Source organism: Bos mutus, chromosome 23 (assembly GCF_027580195.1).
Source record: "Bos mutus isolate GX-2022 chromosome 23, NWIPB_WYAK_1.1, whole genome shotgun sequence".
NCBI lineage: Eukaryota > Metazoa > Chordata > Mammalia > Artiodactyla > Bovidae > Bos > Bos mutus.
In genome coordinates, this window is record NC_091639.1 from 23,198,075 (window position 1) to 23,221,724 (window position 23,650).

Consider the following 23,650-nt stretch of genomic DNA (forward strand, 5'->3'; position numbering starts at 1 on the left):
TATATGCAGAGTACATCATGAGAAACGCTGGGCTGGAAGAAACACAAGCTGGATCAAGATTGCCGGGAAGAAATATCAATAACCTCAGATATGCAGATGACACCACCCTTATGGCAGATTCCATATAGATGTATTTATTATTATTATTATTTTGAAGTTAGTTGATTTAAAATATAACACATCCTTCTTGCAGTCTCCATTTCTTCATCTATGAAGTGAGAAATCTAGTGTTTCTTTCCAGTCGTGTTTGGGATGATTAAAAGTGTTAATATATTTGAGGTGGTTGCAGCTGCATCACCTTTTTAATTATAATACAGCACATGGATAATAAATTATTACCAATAAGCATTTTCTGCCAGTTAAGCATTAACTTTCATCCTCATTCATTTTCTTGTGTGATTGTTTAATCAAAGGCATACTTGTCTGTAAATTAAGAAGTCAAATATCTGTGCATTATTTCTCATGATACAGACTCTTATTATAATCCTGATTCTTCTCAATTTCTGCTTTCCCGTTGGTGACCACTTTGAATACTTTTTAGCTGATTCTTTTGGCTTTTATTTCCAAATCTCTAAACACGATGCCTTGTTAGAACTGCTGCTTGATTTTTCTGTCACAGCCACTGTCTGCCGCATCACACAGTGGCTGATGCAATAGTTGATGGTCATTGTTTTTTGCACGCTTCCCATTCCTTCAGCTCCCACTTTATTTACATATTGATCATACTTAGTTCATTCAGCTTTTTCTTTCCCATGACTATTATACTTGTCAAGTAAAAAGATGCTCAACTTAAGATGTGAGTTAAGTTTTATTTGGGGCAAAATGAGGACTGAAGCCTGGGAGACAGCACCTCAGATAGCTCTGAGAAACAGCTCCACAGAGGTAGGGAAGGAAGGTCAGTATATATGATTTTGGTGAAGGGGGGAGTTCAGTGCAATCAAGCTTATCTTCCAAAGGTTTTCTGCTAGTCACAAGGAGCTGATCTCACCATGAAAGGATTTAATGCTTTTCTACATATGAGGAAGTGAAGCGAACCAAAGGACTAGAAAAGGTCAGTTTTCATTCCAATCCCTAAGAAGGACAATGCCAAAGAATGTTTAAACTACCATACAATTGTACTCATTTCACATGCTAGCAAAATTAGGCTCAGAATTCTTCAAGCTAGGCGTCAGCAGTATGTGAACTGAGAAATTCCAGATGTACAAGCTGGGTTTAGAAAAGGCAGAGGAACCAGAGATCAAATTGCCAGCATTTGTTGGATCACAGAGAAAGCAAGGGAATTCCAGAAAAACACCTACTTCTGCTTCATTGACTACGCTAAAGCCTTTGACTGTGTGGATCACAACAAACCGTGGAATGGTCTCAAAGAGATGGGAACACCAGACCATATTACTTGTCTCCTGAAAACCTGTATGCAAGTCAAAAAGCAACAGGTAGAACCTGATACAGAACTACAGACTGACTTAAAATTGGGAAAGGAGGATAATTAGGTTGTACATTGTCACCCTGCTTATTTAACTTATATGCAGAATACATCAGGCAAAATGCCAGGCTGGATGAACCACAAGTTGGAATCAAGATTGCCAGGAGAAATAAATATCAACAACCTTAGATAAGGAGATGATACCATTTTAATGGCAGGAAGTGAAGAAGAGGAACTAAAGAGGCAGGAAGAACTAAAGAGCCTGTTGATGAGTGTGAAAGAGGAGAGTGAAAAAGCTGGCTTAAAACTCAACATTTAAAAAACTAAGATCATGGCATCCAGTCCCATCACTTCAAGGCAAATAGAAGGGGGAAAAGTGGAAGCAGTGACAGATTTTATTTTCTTGGGCTCCAAAATCACTGCAGACAGACTGCAGTCATGAAATTAAAAGACACTTGCTCCTTGGAAGGGAAACCATGACTAACTTTGACAGTGTATTAAAAAAGCAGAGACATCACTTAGCCAACAAAGATACATATTGTCATAGTTATGGTTTTTGCAGTAGTCATGTACAAATGGAGAGTTGGACCATGAAGAAACCTGAGGGCGAAGGAATTGATGCTTTCAAATTGTGGTTCTGGATAAGGCTCTTGAGAGTCTCTTGGACAGCAAGGAGATCAAACAAGTCAATTCTAAAGGAAATCAACCCTGAATACTCATGGGAAGGACTGATGGTAAAGTTGAAACTCTGATACCTTGGCCACCTGAAGAGAAGAGCCAAATCTTTGGAAAAGACCCTGATGCTGGGAAAGATAGAAGGTAAAAGGAAAAGGTGGAGACAGAGGATGAGATGATTAGATAGCATCACTGAGCCAATGGACAGGATCTTGAGCAAACTCCAGGAGATAGCGAAGGACAGGGATGCCCAGCACACTGCAGTACATATGGTCACAAAGAGTCAGAAACGACTTAGAGACTGAACAACAGGAACGGATATGAGATGCAGGAACTGAGATCACAAAATCAGATCTTGAAAATAATCTCTCTAAAGACCCATTCCACTAGCTTCCCTGGAGCACAAAGGGCCTCATTCTCCTCCCTGCACTTCCTCAGGGTGTGTCCAAAGTCAAAGCTGTAGCAGCCCGGGAGTCAGTCTCTGGAGAGGCAGATGGCAGATGCCCTCAGCAAGTGCCAATTCTAGCTGACACACTCACGTGTAAACTCTCTTACCTCTCACTTTCTGCACAACCTCTTGTTCTCCCTGAGTTAACACTTGCCTTTGTGCTTGCTGATTATGTTCTATGAAGCTCTCAGGAATTCAGCTCTAATGACTCCCCTGTTTGCATGACTCTTTCAAGAAGCGTGGCTACTTTGGATATTCCATCACTTTTTCCTTTTTTGGAAATGTCGTCCTGGACCCTGCTGACGTGCTCCCACCTGGTCTGGATTCTTCTGCATCTGGAGCAAGCCATCCTCCTAGGATCTCCCTCCACCACCATCTGGGCAGCACTTTAAAGTGCTGTGGATACTGCATAGCACAGGGAACTCTACCCAGCACTCTCAACAATCATCATCTCAACAATCATCACTGTATTGTACAGCAGGAAGTGACACAGCATTGTAAATCAATTACACTCCATTGAAAACAAAACAAACAAGTAAGCAAGCAGACGTCTACCCCGGATGGCATTTATTAGTCACTTGTTCTTTCAGCCAAACCCGAGTGCCTGCATTGTCCCAGGTCAAGTTCCAGTTCCAGATCTTTGCTCTAACAATTGAAATTTGACATTCTTGTCCATCCCTTTCTCCCCCTCACCTGATTAGGAGCATTTCCACATTAGGAGAATTCCACACTGAAAGAGTCTTGGTAGGAGGCAGAGACCACCTTCCTCCACTAAAGAAGAAAACCCACTTTCCCACATATTCTTGCCAGAGCACACAGCATGATGCTGAGGTGACCACATGTCAGACTCTACTCAGGATGTTGTGACACAGAGAAGCTGGAACTATGCAGGATGCATCTGACAAGGGTGTCAAGAGTGGGAGTCACACCACCTCCAGTTGTCAGGAGCCTCAGTGATGGCCGTCCTCAGCGCGGGGTCCACGCCCAGCACGAGGGGCTCACTGTGTGAGCAGTGACACTGTGCCCCAGCAGGGCCGAAACTTCCTTTGTGGGACCTGGCCTGGAGTGGACACTGGATCCTGTCCCCGTGGAGCCATATATATATAGTACTGTATGTCTAACTTTATTTGGATCCCATTGTTAGCTCCAAGAATGAGTGAGGAGAACTCAACCTGGAGAATAGTTTCAGAGACCAAGGACTTCATTACGCTGAACTGTGAACCACTGCCTAAGTCTTCAGGTGGAATAAGAACTACATTATTTCTCAACATCACACCTCATAATTGACAATATGAATTGTCAATATAAATTCCCTTTTCTTTCTGAAGAAAAAATATGCTTTTAAATGTGGATTTAAGACCCCTCTCTGGCCACTCAATGTCATATACCTCAGGGCTTCCCAAATTGGCTGATCATTGAATTGCTTGTGGGGTTTCTTACGAAATGCTCAGCCTCTCCCCAGAACCACCTTCTCAAAGTATTAGGACAAGACCAAGGATTGCTTCTTTAACAACCTCTGTGTGTGAGGCTGATACACAGCATGTGGGAATCCTGGTCTAGGTACGTTCCTGCTACTAAAAGCATGATCTGAAGACCAGCAGCATCAGCACCAACCTTATTACAAATGCAGATTCTCAGGCTCCAATCCCACTGTCTAGATCTAATGCGGGTCCAGGGGAGCACCAGCATCCCCACCCTGGACACCGCACTAATCCTACAGGCTCTTCCACTGCATCGCTCACCCTTCACCTCATGATTCTGTTCAGCTGTTAGACTAATGCTTCTAACGAGCAGTCATACCAGGTCATCTTCTAGTCAAACCATCTTATGAGTCCACATCTTTCACGGACATCAGACACCTTCTAATATCCTGGAGGTCCACATGATCTGGCCAGACACTGGATCTCATCTCAATTCCTCGCTCCTCCAGCCACACCTGCCTCTGGCTCTTCCTTGAACACACACACTCTCCTGTCCTCCTGTATTTGCACTGGAGGTTCCTCTGCCTGGAGAGAACTACCCCCAGACATGCTTATGGACATTCTTTCATGTCCTTCACATCTTTACTCAAAGGTCATCTCCTCAACGAGGCCTACACTGACCACCCTAGTAAAACAGCCACATTCCCTGTACCCACACACTTATACTCTGGGTCACCTTCCTCAGAGCACTTGCCAAATCTCTAGGCAGACACTTCCCTCACTTATTAGGCTCACTCTGCCCCCCTCACCAGAACACACTGCACGAGGCCAACAAAGGGTGTCTGTTGTTAGTTCACTGAGGTTTCACTGATGCAAAAATAGAGCATCCTCTATCAGGCACACAACAAATACCAGCTGAAGGAACGATCAGTGTAGACGCCTCTGTATTCTATCTTTATTAATGTGGACTCAGGCCACTTGCTCTCTCGCGGAAGCTACAGCACATCATCCACTCACACTGACATCAGTGCTGCCTGTGCTTTCCCCAAGAGCTAATCACCCTCCCTCCCACACCCACCAGTCTGCACTCTACACATAATGATATTTTCTCTTCAGAAAAGATCCCAGGCTGACAGGTCGCATATTCTTCCTGCTGTGACTATTAGGCAGCACTTTTTAAATCCAGGAGTTTGGATTGGAAGAGGTCTGCAGTCTCCCCACGTCTTCATGTTATGCTAATAGGAGCACAGACACAGTCACACGAAGCTGCGTAAAGTGGGGTCTGGGGATCTGACGTTGCAAAGTGGGACAGAGCATCACTCAGTCCCCACAAGGCAGCTGTCTCACACTGTGGGAGAAAAGAATCAGGAAGCAGTTCAGGTCGGTCATGTAAGGGCTGACATTCTCCACAGCCCCCCACACGCTCACATGTCCCACTCAGAGACCCCTGCCACCCAGTGTGTCCCCTCTGCCCCAACCCCTCTCCCAGTCTAGATGCCCCAGGGTCTCACCTTTAGACGCCCCAGGGTCTCACCTTTAAGAACCGTGAGAGGCACACCAGAGCCCTGGGCACCGTCACTGCCTGGAGAACAAAACCAGGACGTGGTCAGAACCCACAGGAGAGAAACTGGAGAAGGCACTTTGAGGAGGGTGAGTCCCGCATGGCCTCCTGTCTGCACCTCACAAGGGTCTCAGGAATCACCCCCTCCATACTTACTTGCAGCCTGAGTGTAGCCCCTTCCTACTTCACCTGTGAGAAGAAGTATCACGTGAGAGACCAGGGACAGACTGAGTCATGAGATCCTAGAACTCCCTAGTCCTGGATGACAAAGAACTTTTCAGAACTGTGACCAAAAATCCAGGACAGGCTCAGGAACATGAAGGAAGGAGACATGAGGGGACTGGACCACCTGAGGTCTGTCCTCAGCAGGGACATTCCTTCCTGACCTTCAAATGCTGAGTAACAGGCCCCCAGCTGGAATGATGAAGATGAAAAATTTGTCTATCATTTTCACATGTACTTTACAAAAGGGTCAGTCTTAGCATCAGCTCAGATTCCACATGTGTGTGGAGGGTACTTTCCAGTAGTGAGGCAGGCAATCTTCCACCTGGGCCAGAAACCTGCCCAGTGAGACAAGAAAACTCAGATCCTACCCTCCTTTCCCTACCTGAGTGCTTCTTCCTCCAAATCACAGCTTCAGTCACCACAGCTCCAGTGACCATGAGGAGAACCGTCCAACAATGATGCCCATTATGGGAATGGAGGGCTGAGGAGGTTCTGTGGAAGAAAGGGAAGGAGCCCAGACTTTAGGCTTCAGTCCTGACCTTGTTGATCATGTCCAGAAGGGCTCCTGCTTTATCTGAGAGGAAGCTCCATTCCGACCCCCTCCTTACCCCATCTCAGGGTGAGGGGTTTCTGTAGCCCCTCATGCTGCACACAGCACGTGTATCTCTGCTCCTCTCCAGAAGGCACCACCAGGGCCACCCACTTCTGGAAGATTCCATCCCCTGAAGGCCTGGTCTCCACAAACTCCATATCCTGAGTCTGGTCCTCCCTGTCACGCTGCCAGGTCAGTGAGATCTCCTCAGGGTAGAAGCCCAGGGCCCAGCACCTCAGGGTGATGTCATGGTCAGAGATGGGGTGATGGGCCACATGTGTCTTTGGAGGGTCTGAAGAGGAAGAAATCATAAAATTCACACTCCATGGGCCACTGAAGCAGTACCACGTGACCATGCTGAGAATGGACGAGATAATGGGTTTGAAAGAAGCAGAACAAACACCAGACACCAGCCTGGATTCCCGGATCTGGGAAAAGCTCCTAGTTCTTGGAAAGTTCTGGAGTCAGGGTGAGTGCCAAGGTAGTAGACTCCATGCAAGGAGATCCACCAGTCCATTCTGAAGGAGATCAGCCCTGGGATTTCTTTGGAGGGAATGATGCTGAAGCTGAAACTCCAGTACACTTCATTCACTCTCAGAAAAGACTCTGATGCTGGGAGGGATTGGGGCAGGAAAGAAGGAACGACAGAGGATTAGATGGCTGGATGGCATCACTGACTTGATGGACGTGAGTCTGAGTGAACTCCGGGAGTTCGTGATGGACAGGGAGGCCTCGCGTGCTGCGATTCATGGAGTGGCAAAGAGTCCGACACGACTGAGCGACTGAACTTAACTGAAGGGGAAAATACAGAGTAATGGTCCTGATTTGGGTGGAGGCTGAATGTCTCAGAAAAGCTGGAGTCTGGCCTCCTAAGATGGTCTCAGGGTGAGAACAGGCCTTGAGAGAGAAACTCAAGATTCACAAGATGGCAGTCAGGGTCAAAGGGCACTGCTGACCAGTTATTTCAGGGATGGTTTTCTGTTTCTTATCCAAAAACACTGACTGCTTTAACTGTCCTTCAGAGAAATGGGGCCACTGGTGTGTCACTGTCTTGTACAGAATATGAAAACCTGGGGGGATTCCCTCTCCAGACAAGAAGTTGGGGCGGTGTTCCCAGAAGGAGCCCATTTTCCTCTCCTCGTGGAAAGCCGGCTCCAGCCTGAGACGAGATCAGGGAGGCCCGGTGCCCCTCATACCTGCGCGCAGCAGCGTGTCCTTTCCTGTCTCCAGGTGTCTGAGGAGCCACTGCACGCACTTGACCTCCAGGTAGTTCCGTTGGAACTCTGCCTCCCGGAGATTTCCCACTTGCGCTTGGTGATCTGAGCCACCGTGTTCGCCGCGGTCCAGGAGCGCAGGTCTTCGTTCAGGCGAGGTAATCCGCACCGTCATAGGCGTTCCGCCAGATCCCGCGGAGGAGGCGCCCGTCCAGCCCCACGTCGCAGCCAAGCACAAACTGGAGGGTGTGAGACCCTGACCCGCCCCGACCATCCGCCGTGATTAAATCCAAACTGAAAAAGAAACCGGGTTAAGTCTCCCGCGCCCCGCCCCCGCCTCCTCCCGATTCGGGGGGCGGTGAGGGTCCCGCAATGTCGGGGTGACCCTCGGACCCAGAGATTCGGGGCGACACCAGCCGGTCCCTGCGGATGGGGGTCGTGACCTGGACCCGGGCCCGCGTTGCTCACCGGCCTCGCTCTGGTTGTAGTAGCCGCGCAGGTTGTTCAAGCCCGTTCGCATTCTCTGTTGAGCTTTCTTGGCATCTCGTGTCATCTCTTCCCAATATTCCGGCCCCTCCTGCTCCATCCAAGGCGCCCGCGGCTCCATTCTCGGATTCGGGGCGTCGCTGTCGAACCGCGCGAACTGTGTGTCGTCCACGTAGCCGACGGCAAAGAAACGCGGCTCCCCGAGGCCGGGCCGGGACACGCAGGTGCAGAAATAGCTCAGGGAGTGGGAGCCTGGGGGCGGGGCGGGGTGAGATCCGGCCCGATGTTCCTCCTGGAGCGGGTCCCGGGTCAGAGGTGATGGGGCCGGGAGTGGGGAGGGGGCCTAGGGGCACGTGAGACCGAAAAGGTCGGAGAAGGACCGGGACTTCTTGGGGGAGAGAAAGAGGGGCGGGAAGCAGGGGAGGGACAGGACGGGACCAGGTGGAGAGAGGACGGGCCTGGGCGAGGGCTGCGGCGTGGCTCCTTCTCTGGGGATCCTGCCCATCCCACTCCCCCCCGCCCCGAGTCCTGGGCAGTCCCTTCGGCCCTCCGCGCAGAGGCCGTTCCCTCCCGACTCCGCACTCACCGGCCCAGGTCTCGGTCAGTACCAGGACCCCCGAGAGCAGCAGGAGGAGGGTTCGCGGCCCCATGACCTGTATCCCTGGGGTCTGGGCAGAAGCTGAGTCCCGGCGGAGGGTGGGGGTGGGGGTGGGGGTGGGGTATCGATGGAGACTATAACCTGGAACCTTGGGGCCGCTGTTTGGCTTCTAGAAACCAGACACCCAATGGGAGTGAGAACTAGGGCCGCGACACGAGTGTCCGGGCAGAAAGGCACAACACAGTTTGCGAAGAGAAAGTGAAAGTCGAGGAGACTAGGGATCCCCAACACAGTCCCTGCCCCAAACAAGGCCCTTGACTCTGAGAACCTGAGACCCTGAGAACCAGATCCGGTACCTGGGACTTTGCCCTGATCCCTCCTCTCCTGCACCGAGAATTGTGCAGTCACACTGTCCCCGAGTCCTGACCCAGTGACTGTGTAGTCAAAGATTATCAGAACATTTTGGTCAGGATATTTATACAGTCCTGCAAATTAGTGAGGACCCCAAGGATAATTTTGTTTATGTGGTTACTTCTGTTGATATTTTCCGTAGTAGAAACAACAGTTTAAACATTTTTAACTAATTTATTTAGAATAATGTTAATAACCCATGATTTTTATATGAAAAATAACTATTTCTCCAAATAAACTCTATAGTGGCAACAGTGGAAGTTTTTTCATTATTATATTTTTGCAAGTCTTTTCCTTGTCTGTCTCACTGGATTTTATATTTGTTTTGCACGTTGAATCCATTATTTTGATTGAAAATCTATGAAAATAAAAAGGACCACACATATTAGGAATAATATTTTTAATAACCTTTCCTGTTATTTATGGATGTTTATCTTTGATACAAAGCTAAAACTATGCAAGTGATAGTTTCTTAAAGGTTATTTTTTCAGTGGACCTGAAACAATATCACTATTTCCTATTCTGTTATATTAAAATCCATAAGCCTATTTTGCAGAGTGGATGTCACTTGTACTAATGTAAGATTTTTTAAAAGTAATTCATTGTTTCACTAAGTTTTATAGCTCTTCCAGTGTCATTCCTTCTTTCAAATAAAAATAAAGACTATGGATGGAGGTTCATGTCATTGTACAGGAGACAGGGATCAAGACCATCCACATGGAAAAGAAATGCAAAAAAGCAAAATGCCTGTCTGGGGAGGCCTTACAAATAGCTGTGAAAAGAAGAGAAGTGAAATGCAAAGGAGAAAAGGAAAGATATAAGATATAAGACATGCAAATAAACACAGCAATGATACATCCTCACACACCTAGTAGAGTAGCTAGAATCCAAGAACCGGTGATGCCAAGTGCTGACCAGGACACGGAGCAGCAGAAACCCTGGCTCAATGGGGCAGGAATAGGAAGCAGCACAGTCGCTAGAAATGAGAATCAGCAGTTTCTTATGAAGCTACACAGAGACTCTCCATCGCATCTGCTCATCAGTCTAGTACTTCTCCATCTCATTGGAAAACTTATATTTGCACAAACCCCTGCACACCAGAGTTTATATCAGAGTGCCCCTTAAGTGTGGACTGCACATGGTACCTTCCTTCCAAAGACTACAGTGTGGACAGTGAGGAAGTAAAATAGAACTTCACAAGGAGAAACCGAGGAAATATATCTTAGGTGGGTGCTGAAGTGAATTTATTAGTGATATTCCAGTGGACAGTATAAATAAACCCTTGATGTGTGGAGAATGTCACTTCATCCCTGTGGTCTTCTTTGCAAAAACCCAACTCAACTAGAGAGACATTCCACACTATCCCTGAGCAATTCTCAAAAACATCCAGGTCATCAAACAAAAAGAGAAGTCTGAGAGACTGTCATGGCCAGAGGAGCCTGAAGGAGACATGATTCAGTTTCAGTTCAGTTCAGTCGCTCAGTCGTGTCCGACTCTTTGTGACCCCATGAATCGCAGCACGCCAGGCCTCCCTGTCCATCATCAACTCCCGGAGTTCACTCAGACTCACGTCCATCGAGTCAGTGATGCCATCCAGACATGACTAGAACCTAATTTATATCATTTGTCTTTGATACGATCTTGGGTCAGCAAAAAGAAAATCACACCAGGCAAGGAGGGCTTCCAGGGCCCAGCCTCCATCCTCAGCCTCCCGCTCTCTCCCACCTCGGTTCCCTCCAGCCACCAGAGCAAACAAGGCTTGAGCATCCAGTACATGCCAGGCACTGTCCTGAGCACTTCCCATATCAACTCAACCAGCCCTCACCACATCCCTAAAACGTCAGCCATTTTGCAGATGCAGATGAGCACAGAGGGAAAATAACTTGTCTGGAGTAACACAGCTAAGAGGGTGGGGAAGGACATTCTGGGCTCCAGACTGCCCAGGTGGAGCGCCCACTCTCCAGTCTCCAGGGACTTGGTCCATCCTGTGACACCACCACACCGTCCAATATACACACACGACTCCTTATCAGCGGTTTCCCTCTATACAGACCACAGCTGCCCTGTCAACTCCTCTTCATCCTCAAGGCTGATTTCAAACGTCCCCTCCTCAGGAAGGAGGTCCTGAGCTGCTCCCAGACTACAGTGGCGCCCTTGCTCCCTATTCCAATGTCTATTTTCCAGCTGGACTATTTAGCATAGAAACACACAGGGCAAGTTCTTGGGCTACCCTTGTGGCTCAGCTGGTAAAGATTCTGCCTGCAATGAGGGAGACCTGGGTTGGATCCCTGGGTTGGGAAGATCCCCTAGAGAAGGGAAAGGCTGCTGCTGCTGCTGCTAAATCACTTCAGTCGTGTCCGACTCTGTGCCACGACTCAGCGGCTTTTGCTTTCACCTAATGTATCCCCACAGCCTGGCAGAAAGCACGTGCTAAATAAATATCACTTCAGTTAAAGAATTAATAAACTTCCTCAAAGCATCATTGGGATTCCCAGGTGTCCCTAGTGATAAAGAACTCACCGGCCAATGCAGGAGGCGTTAAAGACGCGGGTTCAATCCCTGGGTTGGGAAGATCCCCTGGAGGAGGGCAAGGCAACCCACTCCAGTATTCTCACCTGGAGAATCCCATGGACAGAGGAGCCTGGCGGGCTACAGTCTATGGAGTTGCAAAGAGTAGGACACGACTGTGCAACTTAGCACGCACGCACATAAAGCGTCATTAGGGAGAACTTCATGTTTATACTATTGGTTGGCTGAAATATTTGGACCAACCTTCCCACTGATAATAGCTGTTTTTGTTTTTTTGTTTTGCCTGATGAGATATAATTTGCTAAAGAATAGACTCTTCAAATATTGAAGAGTGTTATGTGAAGGCTTAAAAATTCTGTCTGACAACAGAATTCAAAAATTGGTCATTTCTGTAGAAGCATCAAAGAGACAGAATTGGGTTCATTGTAAGGTTTTGTTTTTATTAACAATTACGATTACACAGGAATCAGCTTCTTTAGTAGCAGCTGAATTCTCCATCACTAAAGCAGTTCAACTGTTCCCTCTGGATGTTGTATAGAGAAGGGTGATGTTGTGAGAAGATCAACCGCATGGTCTCTGAAGCCTTCTTCCTCTCTGAAGTTGCCATAGCAATGGAACACTGGGCTGGTTGTCTCAGGACCTGGCTTCCACCAGCTGCATGATCCTGGGCTGGGCACTTCTGAGTCTCATTCCAAACACTTGATACTTAAGCTGTGATTATATCTGACTGACTTCAGAGTAATAAATGGAATAAATTGGATAGTACATGTACATTTTTGTTTTCTTTTGTTTTTTTTTTTTGCATCATAACAGCCAAAATCAGCTCTTTTCCTTCTTTCATTTTTTTCTGATTGTACACCACATACCAACAACAATAGCAAATAAATATTTAAATGGAAAAAAATTCACCCACAGTCTAACTACCTAATATGATAACAGTACCTTCTCCATTCTCTTCCAGTGTGACTATGAATTTATTTATTCTTAGTAATCTATTGTAAGTTCTTTAAAAAAATTTTTTTTTCTTTTTTATTTTTTTCACCATGCCCTGAAGCTTGTGGGATCCAGGTTCCCCCCACCCCGACTGATCCCTAGTTCTGCAACCCTGCATTGGAAGTGCAGTCTTAACCACTGAACCTTCATGAACCTATTGTAAGTTCATGAATTTACAGAAGTCATAACATTGCACAACTATTCTTTCCACAAATATAGCAGCACACTAACAATAAGAACAAAGGCAAAAGCCAAACACACAGGCCTTTTAAATGGTGTGCAATATGAGGGTGATGATAAACTCACGATTTTCCTAAATCTCAGAGGGAAGAGAGTCAGGCCAGCCACACTATTGTCCAGACCACCCTGGACTCTGTCTGTAACATCACTCCTTCCCTGAGTCTCCTGCCTGCTTGCCAGCCCTGCACCTTTGGACGCACGAGACCCCCAGGCTCATGAGCCAAGTTTTAAAATCAATCTCTCTCTCTCTTTCACACACACAACACAATATTTCTCACACACTGGGAAGGGATCATTACTCATAAATAGCAGAGTTTACTTTCGATCCACTGGTTCTGAGCTCAGGATCAAGCTCTGCAGTATTTCTGCACGGCTGTGTCTGAACCAGGTCCAGGAGTCCCTACACTTACTGCCTCTGGTTTGTGGATGGACACTTTCATCAGGAACTTTCATCCTCCAGAACTGCTAGGCGGGGAGGGCAGAGTCTTGCGTGGTTGATGGAGAAGCCAAACTTCTTTGTCGATGAGACCAAGCTCTTGATGAGTCAGGTGAGGATTTCCCATAAATCTGAGAAACCTGCAGTGATATCACAGCCAAACCTGGAGACTGGTCTGAACAAAGAGCACCCATTGATGAAAGCAGGCAGGAGCCCGGGAGAAAGAGGGGGAGCGGTGCTCTCCACCTCTCCCCAGTCCTCAGGAGCGAGAGGCCCTCTGGATGGGCTTCCTGTAGCATCAGGTGAGGCAGGTGAGTGGAACACAAGTCATCGCCTGAGAATGAAGGCTGGGGTCTGGGTGCCATTAATTAATTATTAATTCAGCAATCTTACTGCTCAAGGATGCATGCTTAGCAAATAATTTGGGGGCTCTGGAGATGGGGAACCAGATTATAACCTCGTGTTGGTCATTAGAGGGCTGACAATGACTGTGTGGATGATACTCCCCTACTTCTGGGAACTCCTGAGGGACACTCTGATGCACATGCAGAGATGTCCCAGACCAGAACCTCCTTCAAGGCTACAAGTGAAGCAGAGGAATAGTTCCTAAAGTTCATAGGCCAGACACCCCAACAGTTAGAGAGAGTTTAATGAATGAGGTGGAACTTTGGATAGAACTTCACCCATGTGGATGATTAGGATAATCATAAAAGACAAAAAGGAAAAGACAATAAAGACATTGCAAGCAGTTGGGAGTTAGTGTGCAGCAAGGTGTGGGGTGCAATCAGGCACAGTGGGTTCAGGGAAGACGTTGTTGTTTAAATAATTTCTCGTTAAAGTCACTTGAGGGGTCAGCTGTGTTGAAACAGTGTGTGGAAGGCCTTGAAACCAAGTGAAGACATAAACCAGAGGTCCAATCAAAGCTGAATGGTGAGGCTGCTCAGCTCTTATCTGTTGAGCCTTACAGGAGCAAGAATTCAACCAAGGTTTCTCTAGTGGTCACATCCAGTTACCTGCACAGACCCACCTTCTAAGGGCTCACAGTGTGAGAGGTGGGGGACATGCAGTGATGCTGGGAGTGTGTCAGAGCTGGTCTAGGATCTGGAGCTGGAGACTCTGGAGCCCAGGCAGGGTGTGTTGAATCCAGGCTGGGGCAACCCCAGAGTTACTTGTATTTGATTCTGAAATTCATTCAGGAATTTTCTCAGCACCAGGTTGGTGCTTGTTAGTGCCGAGCTGTTGTATCTCAGCACCTGGAGGACGAGTGTACTGAGCGGGGTGTCCTCCTCCATGAATGCTGTGCCCTGTGACTCTCTGCTCAGGATCGTGTGCTCAGAATACCAGACCGTTGGCTCAGAAGAGACCTGCAGGGTCGTAATCTAAATCTAATCTAAATGTAAATCTTCCATTTAGGGGAAATAAACAGAACCATGGGAGTTGAATAACTTGCCCAGTTAACACAGTTCACGCAAAGTCCAGGTCTGAAAGTCTCCATCCAGTGCTTTTTCAAAACAGTCCTGTACCCAAGTGTAGACCACTCCTCATTGCAGAGCTGACAGCAAGTAAAAGAAATCAGAATCAGGGAACCATATTAGTTTGTCCTAAAACTCAGCAGTGGCCACAGCACTGGAAAAGTTCCATTTCATTCCAATCCAAAGAAGGGCAATGCCAAAGAATCTTCAAACTACCACACAGTTGCACTCATCTCACATGCTAGCAAAGTCATGCTCAAAATCTCCAAGCCAGGCTTAAACAGTATGTGAACCGTGGATTTCTAGATGTTCAAGCTGGATTTAGAAAAGGCAGAGAAACCAGAGATCAAATTGCCAACATCTGTTGGATCATAGAAAAAGCAAGATAATTCTTGCTTCTGCTTCTTTTGATTACACCAAAGTTTTTGACTGTGGAGCACAACACACTGTGGAAAACTGTTCAAGAGATGGGAATACCAGACCACCTGACCTGCCTCTTGAGAAATCTGTATGCAGGTCAAGAAGCAACAGTTAGAACTGGACATGGAAAAAGAGACGGGTTTCAAATTGGGAAAGGAGTACGTCAAGCCTGTATGTTATCATCCTGCTTAGTTAATTAATATTCAGAGCACATTATGTGAAATGCCAGGCTGGATGAAGCACAAGCCGGAATCAAGACTGCCAGGAGAAATATCAATAACCTCAGATACGCAAATGACACTACACTTATAGCAGAAAGGGAAGAGAAACGAAGGAGCCTCTTGATGAAAGTGAAAGAGGAGAGTGAAGAAGCTGGCTTAAACCTCAACATTCCAAAAACTAAGATCATGGCATCCGGTCCCATCTCTTCATGGCAAATAGTTGGGGAAACAATGGAAACAGGGACAGGCTTTACTTTGGGGGCCTACAAAATCACTGCACATGGTGACTGCAGCCATGAAATTAACTGCTCCTTGGAAGAAAAGCTATGACCAACCTAGACAGCATATTCAAAAGCAGAGACATTGCTTTGCCAACAGAGGTCCCTCTAGTCAAAGCTATGGTTTTTCCATTAGTCACGCATGAATGTGAGAGTTGGACTACAAAGAAAGCTGAGTGCGAAGGAATTGATGCTTTTGAACTGTGGTGCTGGAGAAGACTTTTAAGAGTGACTTTGACTGCAAGGAGATCAAAGTAGTCAATCGTAAAGGAAATCAGTCCTGAATATTCATTGGAAGGACTGATGCTGAAGCTGAAGCTCAATACTTTGGCTACCTGATGCAAAGAACTGACTCATTTGAAAAGACCCTGATTCTGGGAAAGATTGAAGACAGGAGGAGAAGGGGATGACAGAGGATGAGGTGGTTGAATGGCATCATTGACTCAATGGACATGAATTTGAGCAAGCTCTGGGAGTTGGTGATGGACAGGGTGCTGCAGTCCATGGGGTCCCAAAGAGTCAGAGACAACTGAGAGACTGAACTGAACTGCAAGAGGAAACCAATTAAGAGATGGGTCTGCGTTTAAGGCAGGACGGCTTTGAGTCTCACTCCTGGATCTTTTCCTTTCTTCCTGCTGACTTCTGTCCCTGTTGTGGAGGGTGGTGGCAGCAGGGACAGGTGAAGATGTTGATGGAATCAGAAGAGGAGTCCAGGAAGAACTGGGAAAAAGGAGGCAAAAAGGACGGGTGTGTCTTCTCTCAGAGGATGGCCGAATCTGACCTTGGAGCAATTGAAAGAGAATCTCTGAGGGAATAAAAAGCAATATTCTGCAACCAGTTGGTCAGTTATTTTTTGGTTTTTCTTTTTCCCCAGAGCCTGTTAGCTTACAAGACCTGGATCGATGCCAGATGGAGCCAACTGATCATAATGCCTCACACACCCAGGATTTCAGTCCTCAGGTCAGATCCCGGCTCCATCAGTCTAACAAGGGAAGCTTAGAATTTGCAGCCAAGAGGCCTGAATTCAGTTCCTAGTTCTGGTCTTAATAGCACTTTTTCTTTTATGTGTGTTCTGTTCTTTATTTTATTATTCTTATTTTATATTTTATTTTGTTTTGGAGAATACTTGCATTACAATGTTGTACTGGTTTCTGCCATGCAGCAGTGTGAATCACCCATAAGTATACATGTATCTCCTCCCTCTGGAACTTCCGTCCACCTTCCGCATCCCAGCCCTCTAGGTCGCTGAGCACCAGGTTGAGCTTCCTATGTTATACCAAAACTTCTCACTAGCTTTTATTTTACACACGGTAAAGGATATATTTCAATGCTACTCTCTCAACTCGTCCCACCCTCTCCTTCCCTCACAAGTCAGTTCTCCACGTCTGCATCTCTAGTCCTGCCCTGTACATAGGTTCATCAGTACCATTTTTCTAGATTCCACATAGATGTATTTATTATTATTATTATTATTGAAGTTCAGTTCAGTTCAGTTCAGTCGCTCAGTCGTGTCCAACTCTTTGAGACCCCATGAATTGCAGCATGCCAGGCCTCCCTGTCCATCACCATCTCCCGGAGTTCACTCAGACTCACGTCCGTCAAGTCAGTGATGCCATCCAGCCATCTCATCCTCTGTCGTCCCCTTCTCCTCCAGCCCCCAATCCCTCCCAGCATCAGAGTCTTTTCCAATGAGTCAACTCTTCGCATGAGGTGGCCAAAGTACTGGAGTTTCAGCTTCAGCATCATTCCTTCCAAAGAAATCCCAGGGCTGATCTCCTTCAGAATGGACTGGTTGGATCTCCTTGCAGTCCAAGGGACTCTCAAGAGTCTTCTCCAACACCACAGTTCAAAGCATCAATTCTTCGGCGCTCAGCCTTCTTCACAGTCCAACTCTCACATCCATACATGACCACAGGAAAAACCATAGCCTTGACCAGACGGACCTTTGTTAGCAAAGTAATGTCTCTGCTTTTGAATATGCTATCTAGGTTGGTCATAACTTTCCTTCCAAGGAGTAAGCATCTTTTAATTTCATGGCTGCAGTCACCATGTGCAGTGATTTTGGAGTCCAAAAAAATAAAGTCTGACACTGTTTCCACTGTTTCCCCATCTCTTTCCCATGAAGTAATGGGACCGGATGCCATGATCTTCGTTTTCTGAATGTTGAGCTTTAAGCCAACTTTTTCACTCTCCACTTTCACTTTCATCAAGGGGCTTGAGTTCTTCTTCACTTCTGCCATAAGGGTGGTGTCATCTGCATATCTGACGTTATTGATATTTCTCCCGGCAATCTTGATTCCAGCTTGTGTTTCTTCCAGTCCGGCATTTTTCATGATGTACTCTGCATATAAGTTAAATAAGCAGGGTGATAATATACAGCCTTGACGTACTCCTTTTCCTATTCGGAACCAGTCCATTGTTCCATGTCCAGTTCTAACTGTTGCTTCCTGACCTGCATACAGATTTCTCAAGAGGCAGGTCAGGTGGTCTGGTATTCCCATCTCTTGAAGAATTTTCCACAGTTTATTGTGATCCACACAGTCAAAGACTTTGGCATAGTCAATAAAGCAGACATAGATATTTTTCTGGAACTCTCTTGCTTTTTCCATGATCCATCGGATGTTGGCAATTTGATCTCTGGTTCCTCTGCCTTTTCTAAAACCAGCTTGAACATCCGGAAGTTCACGGTTCACATATTGCTGAAGCCTGGATTGGAGAATTTTTAGCATTACTTTACTAACATGTGAGATGAGTGCAATTGTGCGGTAGTTTGAGCATTCTTTGGCATTGCCTTTCTTTGGGATTGGAATGAAAACTGACCTTTTCCAGTCCTGTGGCCACTGCTGAGTTTTCCAAATTTGCTGGCATATTGTGTGCAGCACTTTCACAGCATCATCTTTCAGGATTTGAAATAGCTCAACTGGAATTCCATCACCTCCACTAGCTTTGTTCCTAGTGATGCTTTCTAAGACCCACTTCACATTCCAGGATGTCTAGCTCTAGATGAGTGATCACACCATCGTGATTATCTGGGTCTTGAAGATCTTTTTTGTACAGTTCTTCTGTGTATTCTTGCCACCTCTTCTTAATATCTTCTGCTTCTGTTAGGTTCATACCATTTATATTTATGTCCTTTATCGAGCCCATCTTTGCATGAAATGTTCCCTTGGTATTTTTGAAGTTAGTTGATTTAAAATATAACACATTCCTTCTTGAGGTCTCCATTTCTTCATCTATGAAATGAGACAACTAGTGTTTCTTTCCACTCGTGATTGGGATTATTAAAAGCGTTAATATATTTGAGGTGGTTGCAGCTGCACCACACTAGTACTAACATTACTTTTGCTTTTTAATTATAATAGAGCACATGGACAATAAATTATTACCAATAAGCTTTTTCTGCCAGTTTCCTTATTGTGGCCTCTCCTGAGATGACTACTAGCAGATTTCTGGAAATCTAAGGTTCCCTTCACCCTTGTCACAGTCACATATGCATATATGTTACTTCAAGCCTGCAAAATCTGTATGCTGCTGCTGCTGCTGCTAAGTCGCTTCAGTCGTGTCCGCCTCTGTGCGACCCCATAGACGGCACCCCACCAGGCTCCTCTGTCCCCAGGATTCTCCAGGCACGAACACTGGAGTGGGTTGCCATTTCCCTCTCAATGCATGAAAGTGAAAAGTGAAAGTGAAGTCGCTCAGTCATGCCCACTCTTAGCAACCCCGTGGACTGCAGCCTACCAAGGCTCCTCCATCCATGGGATTTTCCAGGCAAGAGTACTGGAGTGGGGAGCCATCGCCTTCTCCGGGGCAAAATCTGTATAATTTCATATTAAGAGTTTTAACTGCTCTTTAAATATACACATAGGATTGCATTTTGTTTCACATGCTGGGATGGACAGCGTGTAAGATTCTGGGGAAAAGGAGAATTTTCTCTCAGCCTTGAGGAGGCTCTAATAATCCCCCACCTCTCTCTCCCTCCAGCTCCCATTGTCTGGCAGGCTCAGCACAAAGGGCCAGGGGATAATGCAGTGGGACACCTGGGGCCAGTGCTCAGTGGCTGACCCTGGGGGGAACCTCCCCTGAACAGTTGTCACCCTCATGTGATGAAGCAGAGCTGAAGGACGATGTCGGGGGAGGAGACAGGACAGGGCTTGGGGGCTCTGATTAGGAGGAATATGGGCCAGTCTGCTTCTAGGGAGCCGTGACTCTTGGGGATGAGTGTCCTGAACTGAGAGGGTAAAGGAGCTCAGAACGTGGAGGCATCAATCAAGCAGCAGCATCTCCCTCCATCAGCTCAGACTGATTTGCACAGGGCAGTTGGGAGGTGAGACTTCTCCATTGGACCCTCAGTCGTTCCTGACTTCTGGTCTGGGGGCACACAGGTGAGCGGTGCTCTCCTTGGTCAGGACAACCTTAGCCCCACCCAGGTAAAGCATCTGTGGCACTCGTGTTCTAAGGGGCACCTCCCACAGACCCGAGACAGATGACAGGAGCACTTTCTGCACGAGGACCTGACTGGAAGCAAGAGGGTGGTGAAGGGTTCTCCCTAGGCAGGGCCTGTTCCTCCTGCCTGGTGCACACAATGCACACTAAGGTAATGGGAATAGAGAACTCATTCCATATCTGTTTATCTGAATGGGATGATAGATTCTTTCATGGTTTTATTCAAGATTAACGTCATTCATGCAGTTTGCATGCATGTTTCGAGTGTTCTTGCATTTTAGTAAACTCTCAGGTGTCATTATTGCACTCAGCTCTCATTAAGCATAAACTTTCATCCTCATTCATTTTCTTGTGTGATTATTTAATCAAAGGCACACTTGTCTGTAAATTAAGAAGTCAAATATCTGTGCGTGATCCTGATTCTTCTCAACTTCTGCTTTCCCGTTGGTGACCACTTTGAATACTTTTTAGCTGATTCTTTTGGCTTTTATTTCCAATTCCCTAAACACGATGCCTTATTAGAACTGCTGCTTGATTTTCTGTCACAGCCACTGTCTGTCGCATCACACAGTGGCTGGTGCAATAGTTGATAGTCATTGTTTTCACTCTTCCCATTCCTTCAGTTTCCCAGTTTATTTATATACTGATCATACTTAGTTAATTCAGCTTTTTCTTTTCCCTGACTATTATACTTGTCAACTAAAAAGATGCTCAACTTAAGACTTGTAAGTTAAGTTTTATTTGGGGCAAAATGAGGACTGAAGCCTGGAGAACAGCACCTCAGATAGCTCTGAGAAACAGCTCCAGAGAGGTAGGGAGGGAAGGTCAGTATATATGATTTTGGTGAAGGGGGGAGTTCAGTGCAATCAAGCTTATCTTCCAAAGGTTTTCTGCTAGTCACAAGGAGCTGATCTCACCATGAAAGGATTGAATGCTTTTCTACATACAAAGAAGTGAAGCGAACCAAAGGACTGGAAAAAGTCAGTTTTCATTCCAATCCCTAAGAGGGGCAATGCCAAAGAATGTTTAAACTACCATACACTTGTATTCATTTCACATGTTAGCAAAATTAGGCTCAAAATTCTTCAAGCTAGGTGTCAGCAGTATGTGAACTGAGAAGTTCCAGATGTACAAGCTGGGTTTAGAAAAGGCAGAGGAACCAGAGATCAAATTGCCAGCATTTGTTGGATCACAGAGAAACCAAGGAATTCCAGAAAAACACTTACTTCTGCTTCATTGACTATGCTTAAGCCTTTGACTGTGTGGATCACAACAAACTGTTGAATGGTCTTAAGGAGATGGGAATACCAGACCACCTTACTTGTCTCCTGAAAACCTGTATGCAGGTCAAGAAGCAACAGGTAGAACCAGACACAGAACTACGGACTGGTTTAAAATTGGGAAAGGAGTATAATAAGGCTGTACATTGCACCCTGCTTATTTAACTGATATGCAGAATAAATCAGGCAAAATGCCAGGCTGGATGAATCACAAGTTGGAATCAAGATTGCCAGGAGAAATCAATATCAACAACCTCAGATAAGAACATGATACCACTTTAATGGCAGAAAGGGAAGAACTGAAGAGCCTCTTGATGAGGCTTTGTTTTTGCTGATTATGTTCTATGAAGCTCTCAGGAATTCAGCTCTAATGATTCCCCTGTTTGCATGACTCTTTCAAGAAGTGTGGATACTTTGGATATTCCATCAGTTTTTCCTTTTTTGGAAATGTCGTCCTGGACCCTGCTGACGAGCTCCCACCTGGTCTGGATTCTTCTGCATCTGGAGCAGAGCCATCCTCCTGGGATCTCCCTCCACCACCATCTGGGCAGCACTTTAAAGTGCTGTGGATACTGCATAGCACAGGGAACTCTACCCAGCACTCTCTAATGGCCTATATGCGGAAAGAATCTAGAAAAGACTGAATATATTTCAAGCTGATTCACTGTATTGTACAGCAGAAAGTGACACAGCACTGTAAATCAATTACACTCCAATGAAAACAAAAGAAACAAACAAGTAAGCAAGCAGATGTCTACCCCGGATGGCATTTATCAGTCGCTTGTTCTTTCAGCCAAACCTGAGTGCCTGCATTGTACCAGGTCAAGTTCCAGTTCCAGATCTTTGCTCTAACAATTGAAATTTGACATTCTTGTCCATCCCTCTCTCCCCCTCACCTGATTAGGAGCATTTCCACATTAGGAGAATTCCACACTGAAAGAGTCTTGGTAGGAGGCAGAGACCACCTTCCTCCACTAAAGAAGAGAAAACCCACTTTCCCACATATTCTTGCCAGAGCGCATAGCATGAGGCTGAGGTCCCAGCACTCAGGTGACCACGTGCCAGACTCAGGACGTTGTGACACAGAGAAGCTGGAACTATGCAGGATGCATCTGACAAGGGTGTTGAGAGTGGGAGTCACACCACCTCCAGTTGTCAGGAGCCTCAGTGATGGCCGTCCTCAGCACGGGGTCCACGCCCAACACGAGGGGCTCACTGTGTGAGCAGTGACACTGTGCCCCAGCAGGGCCGAAACTTCCTTTGTGGGACCTGGCCTGGAGTGGACACTGGATCCTGTTCCCGTGGAGCCATATATATATATATATAGTATCCGGTCCCACCACTTCATGGGAAATAGATGGGGAAACAGTGCAAACAGTGTCATACTTTATTTTTCTGGGCTCCAAAATCACTGCACATGGTGACTGCAGCCATGAAATTAAAAGATGCTTACTCCTTGGAAGGAAAGTTATGACCAACCTAGATAGCATATTCAAAAGCAGAGACATTACTTTGCCAACAAAGGTTTGTCTAGTCAAGGCTATGGTTTTTCCTGTGGTCATGTATGGATGTGAGAGTTGGACTGTGAAGAAGGCTGAGCGCCGAAGAATTGATGCTTTTGAACTGTGGTGTTGGAGAAGACTCTTGAGAGTCCCTTGGACTGCAAGGAGATCCAACCAGTCCCTCTGAAGGAGATCAGCCCTGGGATTTCTTTGGAAGGAATGATGCTAAAGCTGAAACTCCAGTACTTTGGCCACCTCATGCGAAGAGTTGACTCATTGGAAAAGACTCTGATGCTGGGAGGGATTGGGGGCAGGAGGAGAAGAGGATGAGATGGCTGGATGGCATCACTGACTCGATGGACATGAGTCTGAGTGAACTCCGGGAGTTGGTGATGGACAGGGAGGCCTGGCGTGCTGCGATTCATGGGGTCTCAAAGAGTCGGACACGACTGAGCGACTGATCTGATCTGATCTGATGTCTAACTTTATTTGGATCCCATTGTCAGCTCCAAGAATAAGTGAGGAGAACTCAACCTGGAGAATAGTTTCAGAAAGCAAGGATTTCACTATGCTGAACTGTGAACCACTGCCTCAGTCTTCAGGTGGAATAAGAACTACATTATTTCTCAACATCACACCTCATAATTGACAATATAAGTATTTCTTTTTCTTTCTGAAGGAAAAAAAATACTTTTAAATGTGGATTTAAGACCCCTCTGTGGCTACTTGCTCTCATATACCTCTGGGCTTCCCAAATTGGCTGATCATCAGAATTGCTTGTG

The 23,650-nt window shown here is 46.3% G+C and overlaps 1 pseudogene; it reads right to left on the reverse strand.

Moving 5' to 3' along the window:
- Positions 1-5,032: 5,032 nt before the first annotated feature.
- LOC102278231 (BOLA class I histocompatibility antigen, alpha chain BL3-6-like) lies at positions 5,033-8,772 on the reverse strand (annotated as a pseudogene).
- Between the last annotated feature and the right edge of the window lie 14,878 nt (positions 8,773-23,650).